We start from the raw sequence: 11,299 nt of genomic DNA, 5'->3' as shown, positions 1-11,299 counted from the left end.
ATAGGGACAGAGAATAAAGAAAACACTACATATATTTAAGTACCAACTCACGATTAGATACTATGGAGGTATTCATCTTCTTGAAGGATTTAAGCCGTACCCAGTTCATCTCGTTTGAAGCCCTTATTAATAGAGTTTGCAAAGATATTTCATCTTGTTCTGTGCAAACGAATCTGCAATTGAAAATAAGGAAATTCAAGTCATATTGTTATCCTTCAGCCACATATGTTACATATTAAGTGGGTAAAGTGGGTGTGGTACCTGAGCTTTATATTTAATTGGAAATTGTATTTTTTATATACACATGGTTTGAGTAGACAGTAAAATCATATAAATCATTTCGACTAATTTTGTACTTTTATCGAAGTTTGTGCCAGTGTCTGCAATACGAACATTTTTTTGTGAAGAGAAGTATAGTGTGCTAAGCATTCTGAAAAAAAAAATCATGTATCTATAATTCTCATTGAACATACATACATACATACATACATACATACATACATACACACGTATGGAGTAACGATAGCGCGTCTGATCGTGAAATCAGTTGGCCCAGGCTCGAATCCCGATCGGGGAAAGTTTCCTGGTTGAGGTTTTTCCAGGGGTTTCCCTCGACCTAATATCAGCAAATGCTGGGTAACTATCGGTGCTGGACACCGGACTCATTTCACCGGCATTATCATCTTCATTAAATTCAGACGCTAAATAACCTGAGAAGATGATACAGCGTCGTAAAATAACCAATAAAATAAAATACATACATACATACATACATACATACATACATACATACATACATACATACATACATACATACATACATACATACATACATACATACATACATACATACATACATACATACATACGCGTGAGTTCTGTAGACAAATATTGAACTATGGTATAGTTTCAATTCATAGTGATAATATCATATATAATACATATTACGTATATTTGAAATAGTATTTATGAAACGCGTAATTAATGTCTAATAATTAAACAAACTGATATGCATATATGTTGTACAAGTTGACAGATCTATATCTATCTATCTTATCTTATCTTATCTTATCTTAATCTTATCTTAATCTTATCTTATCTTATCTATTGATCCATCCATCCATATGTTTGTGTATCTGTCTGTCGATCCATCCATCCTTCAATTCCGTCAGTTACGCAATTTTGTAATTCAATTCAAAATGTTAGTCTGGTTTTCTTCACTGTTTATTGGGGTGTATTTCACTGCTGGTGTATTTTGTGACCTGATAAGAGAAGGCTCTATGCCCTTTACTCCGCCAGTATGAACACGCCTATATAAAATTGGATAGGGTGTTTCTTATAATTGCAGTAAACAAAAGTATTAATTTGAGTAGATGCAGCATCCTGTCTTATTCCAATACGTAAGAAAAATGGTATTCCGAAAAATTTGAATGTTTTAGGTGAAAAGTATGTTGAAAATCATCAAAGTGTTGGTTTATACAAAATAGTCCACATTTTTCTGTAAGATGCTGTCCAGATCAACAGTTGAGAGTGACCCAAGTATAATTTTTGATAGCTTGAGTCATTTTGGCGTTTGTATTTACCTTTTTATAAAAGAAAGCAAGGGCAACCATATTTCCTCTGAGGTAACACAAATGACGAGCAGGATTTTTCAAAGCAGCGGTGGCAACTATTGAGTTTGCACTTTTGTACTTTTGAACGTTATTCAGCTTGCAGGAGTTGGAAATGAGCCTTTCAATATAATTTCACAACAAAATTTAAAATAATTGTTATGTCCCTTACCCCATCTCATCTTTTCTGTCTAATGGAAATTGTCTTTTGAACATCCGTAGTTTGGTAGCATAAATGGCTTTGGCCATTCAGCGAGCCATAGGCTATGCATGGCACCAGGGGGAAGAAATCTAATTCCACAACGAGTTTTACTTCCAAGAAGTGTGATAGATATTTCCAGGAGTTCTCCGTAATTATCGCGAAGTTACTGCTGGTTCAGCTGATCTGTGTTATTTCCTCTTTAATATCAGCAACAGCATTGTCAGTGAACTCATAATCAACTGCAGGTCTTTATTCGGACGTATCCAATGACACCCAGTCAGCTTGAAATCGCTTGAAGATTATTAATTCTGGGCTCGCTGATGGACTGACTATGACAGAGAGGACAGCTTCTGCATATGTAGTGTTAGAGAGAAAATTCTTCGCTCAACTGCACTCATTGGCTGCCTGATGACAACTGAATTCACTGCACTAAATAGACTACTTGAGGCGTGTAGTTGCAAAATCAGATATATCACTTTTTTTTTTTTCGAAAATGAGTTAATGTTATATTTCTTATCTTCATATGATTCTACAACTGCTATAGCACTGTTATGCTCCAAAGCCAGATACATTACATGGATTTGTATGATGAAAGAATAGTATTGGTTGCAAATCCTTGATTCCTTGCAAACGTTTACCTTCATACTGAAAAGTTATGTTTTAGTGTTTTATCTGATTTTGCAACTAAACACCTCACTTGTAGGCATATAGTTTATGCTATAGATTGTTCCAGAAGAGTCTAGAACTTACTGGAATATTCTACATTATTACAGAACTTTTACAATATTTTTGGAAGTTAAAACTTTTTCCGGAAAGTTCTACGACATTTCATAATGTTTATGAAGATTCTATAACGTTCTGGAATCTTTTGTTTTTCAATTGATCTGATATTGACAACACAAAGAGTGATCCTGCAGATGGAAGCAGAATATTAGAGGGGTTCAAGTGAAAAGTTGTATACAGGGTGATTCAGGACCTGTGCAACAAACACTGGGGATCGATAAATCTCGCAATGAGGATCATTTTTCGTAAAACGACCCCTGTTCTCCGATGCCTCGTTTAGGAGCTAAGCGACATCGAAAAAAAAAGACAGGTTTTAGTGACATTAACAGCTGAGGGGTTAGCTGGAAGAATGGCTTAACTCAGAAAACATAGTTTTGAGATAATCAACAAACCTATATGTACCTTGCATCTCTTGCTGGAATATGACATTATTCATATATATATTTTAGGGTAGGCTAATACGTATAGTTTTCCAAAAGTTATTCGTTCATATTTCAAAACACAATACAAGAATATCATTGGTGCAATGGACAAGTTACACTGCATTCTGTTTCTTATTGCGTGTGTAATAACTTCAAACCCTCATCTCTACTAGCATGCGTTTTTTTAATCAATCGTAAAATATCCTACATTAAATCAATACAACTTGTGCCAAAATCGTTATACAGAAAGCATTTGAAAAATGAATTGTTTTGGGTGACGACGTGTTTCAGTTTTCCGAAATGTCTCAAATATAAATTCTCTCTTTCTGAGTAAGAAGTGTCAGAAACTGAAACAGAGTTACAAGAAAATTTGAATAAATGCCACCAATTTTTACAGACATAAGAGAATCACTGTTTCATTTCACCCAGTTCAAAAACTTCTAGAGTTTGCAGACTTTATGTTTCAGATTTCCTCTTTCGAACATGTGCTTGTAGACCGTCAGATCATTCTTTTTCTTATCAAGATATTGATCTGTGTTGTTACGTAATCTGCAGCTATGATAGGAAATGGTGACTCGCAGCAATAATTGATTAAAATGATGAGAATAATGACAGCTTACATAAATAATTAATTACATTTATGTAAACTATTTGACCTTCACGGTTGTTTCATAGGCGACACAAGGAAGATACAGTACGATTATAAAATCCTGACTGTCGCCGGCAATGTGCGCCTGGGTCAGGCGAGTCTATTTACTTACGCCAAGGGGTGCTTGGGTTAGTCGTTTTCCTTCAGAGCGATCGGATGTCACGCATGCGGTAGAGCATTGTGTTTCCAGTACAGTTAAGCTGTACTGCATTTCTTTACTGACGGCTCGCTCCTATCTCTACTCCGGAATTTTCCCCACTACTCCTATTATTTCCCCTCTTTCGCGTCGTCGAGCTGTCAGGACTAAATAATCGGTCTGTAATTTGCAGATTAAACACATGGCGTACTGTCTATAACACAACGTCTTGCATCTTCAGCTGGATTTAAATGTGTCTACAGGTACAGTTCATTTTAGGCTGAGACAAACTTTTTCCGTAGCAAAAGAGGGAATGGTCAATTTTCAGTCTTGAAGCATAATATAATGTTTTTAAAAGAGAAAATGCATATAATTGAATAATACCTACTCTGATTCCAGAACTGGAAATGTAAATTGAGTACAGGCTAACAGTTTTAAGAGTATATTATCAAAATGGAGGTTAAACGCTTTCTAAGGACTTTTGTACTAGACAGAAACAATTATTTTTTAACTTATGGCCCATAATCCAGCTTGAGAAGCAACTAGATATTGAAGATTACATATTAGCTAGTAAATATAGTAATAAACTTATCGAAGCGTGATTGCATCATTTTTATAATATCGATAACTTCAAAATGAAGTGAATATGCCACGTTAGTGTGGTAATTTGATTTAGTAGGAGAGTAAATGATGCTCTCAGTTTCATTGAGCTACTTTAGTTTTAAGGTAGTAATTTTTTAACAAATCAGTAGAGCTGTAGCCGAAGAGAAAATGAAGAGCATCTTTCTGTTTTGAAAACTATTAAGATTTAAAAAAAAAAAATATTGTTCAGTTTTCCTACAGGTACTCGTATCAATAATTGTGTGTACACGAACTTTCAGTGAAATATGAGATAATTGTGTGCCACTGACTTTTGTCTAAATTTGCTGTTCCGACATGAAATGACCTTACAGTTTTCAGTTCCGAACACCTTGTCATCATCACCTAAGTTACCTTCCTATGTGAGCCTAGTATAGGGAAGACCAGGTAACTTGATACCCTAAGGTTGAAACCTAACCATTTTTCCCCCATTACTACAAATGCTAGTGGATTATGGTGATTTTCTAGTTTGAAGGTTGAATTTTCTTTTGCCAACTTCGTTTCGAATTTCGATACTGACAAATACTATAAATGGTAGTGATTTTGTAACTGGTATGTTGGCAGCTGAGGCAAATATCGACAATATTTGCCGGTACTGGAGTTCCATGAAATTAAAATTGTACTAGATTTCTCAGCCGGTTACTGGAAGATAGTGAAATTCGAACTTATTAATAATTAATTAATATTAGTATTAATATTAATACATAATGGTTATTTTATGTGTTGCGTTGTGGTTATAATTCAAGAATAGTCAGATAAGTACGAATAAATATAATATATTTGGGCGTGATAATGCACGTGGGTAATGGATAGAAATATTATTTCAAATTTTAATGAATTTCTTTCGTGTTTAGATTTTTATTACTATGTCAAAAAAATGAAATAGTGTTGCAGTGACTCCTCCAAGGAAGAAAATGTGTGGCATTCAGAGTACGCTTCAGAAATCTGTAGTTCACGTGTATAATGAGTTGAAGAAAGAAGATAATGAAGAAGGAATTATGCTAACGGAGACAGCAATTACAACCAGAATAGGAAAATTATTAGGAGTAAGTATTCTTAAGCATACATTTCAAAGTGGTATTCAGTTTTAGGAGTTTGCACTAATAATTTCATGATTGTAGTCAAACAAAACAAATTTTTAGGTTAGGCATAGATCTTTTTCAAGTCAGTGATTTTCATATTGCCAAACTAAATACATTTAAGATACTGTAATACTGCAGTAGGTGATAGCTTAAATACATTTACAAATTAGACGAACAAATAATCAAACAGCACGAAAGTAAATTTCCAGTTTTCTCTTTTGGTATTAAATTAACCGTTCAGATCACAATTGACATGCCACATCGGCCGAAGAAAATACAAGTCATATTGTAATTATTAACTTGATATTGCAGCAAATATTACATGAATGTTGGCCTGTTATGGTGCTTAAAAATAATTCAGTTTTATATAATAACTATATAACATACTCTATAAAGCATAGGAACGTTGACTCTGGCTGAATAATTTATTCATGACTGGTCTAAGTAATATTAAATATGGTGTTTCTTCAGAAAAGCTACCCCACCCAAAGTACTTGTTAAGATATAACACTCGAGAGGACGAGGACGCACTACTGGGAAACTAACCATTTCTCTTCGTCCTGGACCTCTCGCATGTTATATTGGTAATTACTAACAAGTTTGAGGGAGGGACTACAACAATGCATTAGAATATACAGGTAAGTGTCAAAGGATTTTTTGTGCTGAAAGTATTTGTGGCTGTGCACTAAAACCACGTGTTCATCACTATGTAAATATCACAGAAATCAATTAAACAAAATAAAATTATGCCTTCTTTGGTGTAGCTTTTCTGGAAAATTACCTAAATATTAGCCTACTTAAACCTATCGTAGACCCAACCTAACATGTTGATCATTTTCTATTCATATAGCTGTAAATGTTGGTATCATGCATGAATTTTATGATATAACAATTTTTAGAAGTGTTATGTTATTGTTTATTACAGCTTGGCTTTACTACAGCCACGAAAGTGATAAATTCACACAAGGGGACCCCACTCGTGACACCAGGAAAACATAGACTACGTAAACATCCAGTGACTGATGCTGATGATTTTACGAAAGATGCAATTGCGAGATTTATTTATGACAAGTTACATAAAGGTAGGGAAGTTACAGGAATTATTGTGTTGATTTATGCAATGTAATTCTGATATTAGTCATAGGCCTATGTATAAAAATATGGCATAATTTTCATTTACTGTTACAGGGGAAGTACTAACAGCAGCAAAAGTTCTGGAACATATGAATGATGATTATGAAACATATTTATTTAGAGTATCCTTATCATCGGTGAAAAAAATTTTGAAAGAGATGAATTTTCTATGGAGCAAAGGGGATCCTTATACACATGTATGAGAAAGTGATGTTATTCGTTTTTAAGAGAATATATAAGAAATGTGGAGCGTGAGAACCCTAAACCCGTAGTATTCTTGGATGAGACTTGGATTTTTATGAATGGTAAATTTCAATGTATTGTGAGACATTGAGTGATTGAATTTTTTACTAACAAATAGATTAACACTTATGTGGAATATGAAATTGCAATTAATATAGGCTACTAGTAATGAATTCAGGTGGGAACAACATGTTTTGCAATTAATAGTTTCATATTATAACTAGAGGTTAGTTATAAAATTCTTGAACGGTTTTCCTGTCTTTAAAATGTTTGTGTCTCTTAGAGTGTCAATGTGAATTGCTTTTCTCTCTCTGTTTTTTTAAGTAGGATCACCCACTTATTCATGAAATAAACCAGGTGAAGTTTCCAGTGACATGAATGGTGTTATTCATAGACCAACAAATGAGGGTGGAAGATTAGATGCCGGAACGAAATGTGGATTTATACTCGGTAAGTTATATTGATTTATATTTTACATAAATTTGGCAAGAGTAATTTTTTAAATCAGGGTACAAAAATATAAAAATTGGTGACTAAATAAAAACGTGGGAAAGCCTTTCACCAAAGAGGATCTCATGTCATGTTATGTTATGTTTTATTTTCTTTATTTAAATGCTGTGAATTCATGTGACGTAATTATATGCCCAGGTATAATTTTTATTGCAGGTGCTGATTTAATTTTTTCATGCAATTGAAAGAAAAGTCAGGACTACCATAGTGCTATGAATAGCCCTGTAGTTGAGAAGTGGGTGCAAACACAGTTGTTGACCTGAGAACATTAGGGCAATGCGTTATTGTCATGGATAGTGCTGCATATCATAGCAGACTTGTGAAAAATCAGCCAACAACAAAATGGAGGAAAGAACAGCTACTGGTGATTGCAACTGAATATAATAGATTTGTTGTACTAAATGATAAGAGTTGATGGTATGAAATCACCTTTTGATATTACATTGCAATATTAATTTCCATACTTTACAGTCATTATTATTATTATTATTATTATTATTATTATTATTATTATTATTATTATTGTTATTATTATTATTACTATTATTATTATTATCATTACTACTACTACTACTACTTATAGATGCTACTTTTTTCTTTCAGGTGAAATTGAATCTACATAAGAATCCTAAAACAACAGAGCCTTGCCAATTACTGTTCTGAAGCGGCCTTGTCTTATGTGTTGTGTCTATATACAATTAATTCTTTCAATTTTTTACCCCTTTAATGTAATGAAGTTGTTGGTTGATTGATACCAAGTGTTCAGCAGTTGATGTCATTTGTTATCTTGCACTCCAATATTTAACCAGATGATTGAAAGCTGTGTAAATTTAAACAGTCAAGACAATGATCCATATCTTCATTGAGATTTCAGAAATGGCATGGGGAGATTCTGAAATATCAGTTCTTTGTAAATATTTGAGACAATCATGGCCTGTGATAATATGAGTACTGCCACTGTAGATTTTCATAGAAGTTCAGTTATTAAATTAGGTGTATTATTTTTACTATGTATTGTACTATATTTTTGTTTCCCTTAATTGATGAATTATATATGCTGTAAATTGAATAGTAGACTGTAGGTCTATAGCTTAACTGATGAATTGTATGTGCTGTAAATTAAATAGTAGGCTGTATACCACAAGTGATGAATTGTTTATGCTTGTAATGTGAAGTAATTTGCATGATATTTATTATCAATTTCTGTATATTTCAACTGATTGAATTGTTTATACTTTTAAATTGAATTAACTTGCTTGCTATGTATTATATTTTATAGCTTAACTGATGAATAATTGTTTAGGTTTGTCAATTTAATAATCTGAGTGCCATGTACTTCATATTTTTAGTGGAGCCACCAATGTAGCTTAGTCGGTAGACTCGTTGGCCTGCAAATTCAGAGCTGCACTCGAGGGTAGTTTGGATCCCCCATTTGGTCTGATTAGTTGGTTTCTTCTGAGGATTTTCCTCCATCGTGGAGCGGATGCCGGATGGCCTATTGCAATTTTTTCATTTGCTTTAGAATCATTCCGATTTTTGTTACCACATTGTCATGTTCTGATCTTGTTATTCTTTTAACAGTGTGGTAAGATGCAGGTATAGATAACCATACAGTAATTTTGCTACCTTTCAGCTACCTCATTACCTCCCACTCCATAAAGTTCATGGATCCACGGAAGTACCAGTCGTCGATGTAATTCGACCATTTTGCTTAAAATATTAAAACACTTTAAAATATTGAGATTTCATGCTGTTACGTCCATTACTGCAGCAAGAACATCTGATTTTGAATCTGATATTATGACAGCCTTCTCAGATTTATGAAGTCGATACTGGAGATTTTGTAAGCTTAAAAGTGTATCTAAATTTTCACTATCAAAATTAGTCAGTGTTTGAAGTTAGTTAGTTAGTTAGTGGCGTTTAAAAAAGGGCGCGTCAGCTACTATGGCTATTTGCGCCCTTATCTAAAATCTTTCACTAAACACAAACACAATACAATAACCAGAATGTTTAAAAAACTAAAAAGCGTTGTCACGGTTAAAATGGGGCAAACAAGTGTTTGAATATAATTTCCTGTAAAAGGGAATATACTGGTATTGTACTACAACACCACTACATCTATGGCTTGGTAAACAGGATCCATCTATAAAAAATACTGTATGTAGTCACTCACTGACCAGATCATTTATCGTTTCTAATGATTTTTAAAATGTCTGGAGAAGTATCACATTTCTTAACATCATCTGTTAAAGTTAACTTATATACTATTCATTTTGAAATAACTTGGGATTGTGTTTTATTAGTAAAGTTTCCCTTAATTGAGCAAGTTTGAGTTCTCCAAGTAGAGTCAAAAAGTCTGTTGGGATTTTGGCTCAGTTTATTAATATTTGTGAACTGTGATTTTTTGTTCTAGACAACCATATTATCTGCAAATGATGAGATTATCATAAGATCTATTTCTTTAGTTAGACCATCGACATTAATATTGGAAAATGTATTCCTGAAAACAACAATGTGGGAAGCCCAGATGAATCTGTCTCTATTTACATATTTGTGACAATGAATCAAATAATCAAGTCACTGACCCAGTGTAACACTTTATCATGGACACCCTAAGTTTGTAATTTCTTAAGTGATTTATATCTGCAGAGCCATATGATCCTTGAAAATAAATTAAAATTGTTAAGTTGTTTTGTTTTCTGTTTAAAATATCTTTAATATCTTGACTAAAATTTAAAATCTGTCCATTTGTTGAATGCAATTCTCTAAAGTCAACCCAATAAAATGAAAGTTAGTTACTAGATTCCAGGAACCAATTCAATCTATGAAATCATCTCTTCCATAATTTTGGCTATCATACTAGTAAGTGGTATCTGTCGATAACTCGAAAAGATATTAGTTGAATAATTGCTTTTCAAAATTGATGTTATGATAGATTTTCTCCAGACAGATATTGTATTTTAGATGAGATTACAAGATAAAAGTAGTGAGTTTGCTTGTTTGCCAACATGTTTAAGAAAATCAGCATGTGTATTGTCTGGACTTGGAGATGTTTTGGGTCTTATGTTATTAAATTAATAGTAATATTCAGTTCTTGATTAAATATTGTTATATAAAGTAGATAGTAGATTTAATATTTCTTTCAGTTTTTCCTTAATAGTCTGACGTACACAGATAAAACTAACAACCACACCACCAACTAATCTAATAGAAATTAAAATATAATTAAATGTAGAAAAAGTAATTAAAATTATAAATACACGTAATAAACCATAACCCCCTAATTTCAACAATATACTATTTTATTCCCTTTTACAGCTTGTAGATAATTATTAATTATAGTTATTACTTATTAGCATAATATTTATTGAACTTATTGGCTATTTCACTTCGTTTTAAAGATGTTATTGTGTACAAAAAGCATTTTTTGATGACCGTTTCATGCTGTATGTTGTGTATAAATCTATGATTTCTGGCCATCTGTTCTGTGTAATCCATCTTTTGTATAGAATTAATAAAATATTCTTTTGGTAGTAATTATTTTATTAATTGAGTATTTAATTTTCACCAGCTCACATTTCTTGAATCATTTGTTTTTTCGTATTTAAATTTAGAACACAAGAGCCAAAAAGAGACTTCACAGTTATGTATCATACATTTTTTCAATGACAGACGTGGAGTTGCAGAAATAATAAGTGTAAGTGTAGCATTATTAAGCAATTTACAAACAAATGAAATCTTTAAAAAGGTATCTAGAAGTGAAATTACTTATGGCTTTTAAGGACCAAAGTTATTTTTGTAAGTTGATTTATTATTATTTCAGTTTTAGCCTAGTTGTATTATCCATTTCCTTACTAATTTCAAAAGATAATCAGAAGTTCATTCGAAT

At 32.7% G+C, this 11,299-nt stretch overlaps 1 long non-coding RNA gene across 1 annotated transcript; it reads left to right on the top strand.

Moving 5' to 3' along the window:
* The first annotated feature begins 4,950 nt into the window (after window positions 1-4,950).
* On the top strand, window positions 4,951-10,924 carry LOC138707930 (uncharacterized). Its single transcript, XR_011334460.1, has 4 exons — window positions 4,951-5,487; window positions 6,449-6,605; window positions 6,712-7,774; window positions 8,014-10,924. It is a non-coding gene; the product is annotated as an uncharacterized lncRNA (long non-coding RNA).
* The last annotated feature ends 375 nt before the right edge of the window (window positions 10,925-11,299 follow it).

This window comes from Periplaneta americana, chromosome 10, assembly GCF_040183065.1.
Source record: "Periplaneta americana isolate PAMFEO1 chromosome 10, P.americana_PAMFEO1_priV1, whole genome shotgun sequence".
Taxonomy (NCBI): Eukaryota; Metazoa; Arthropoda; class Insecta; order Blattodea; family Blattidae; genus Periplaneta; species Periplaneta americana.
Note: the sequence above shows the minus strand (reverse complement) of the source record. Positions and strands in the feature narration are given on the sequence as shown.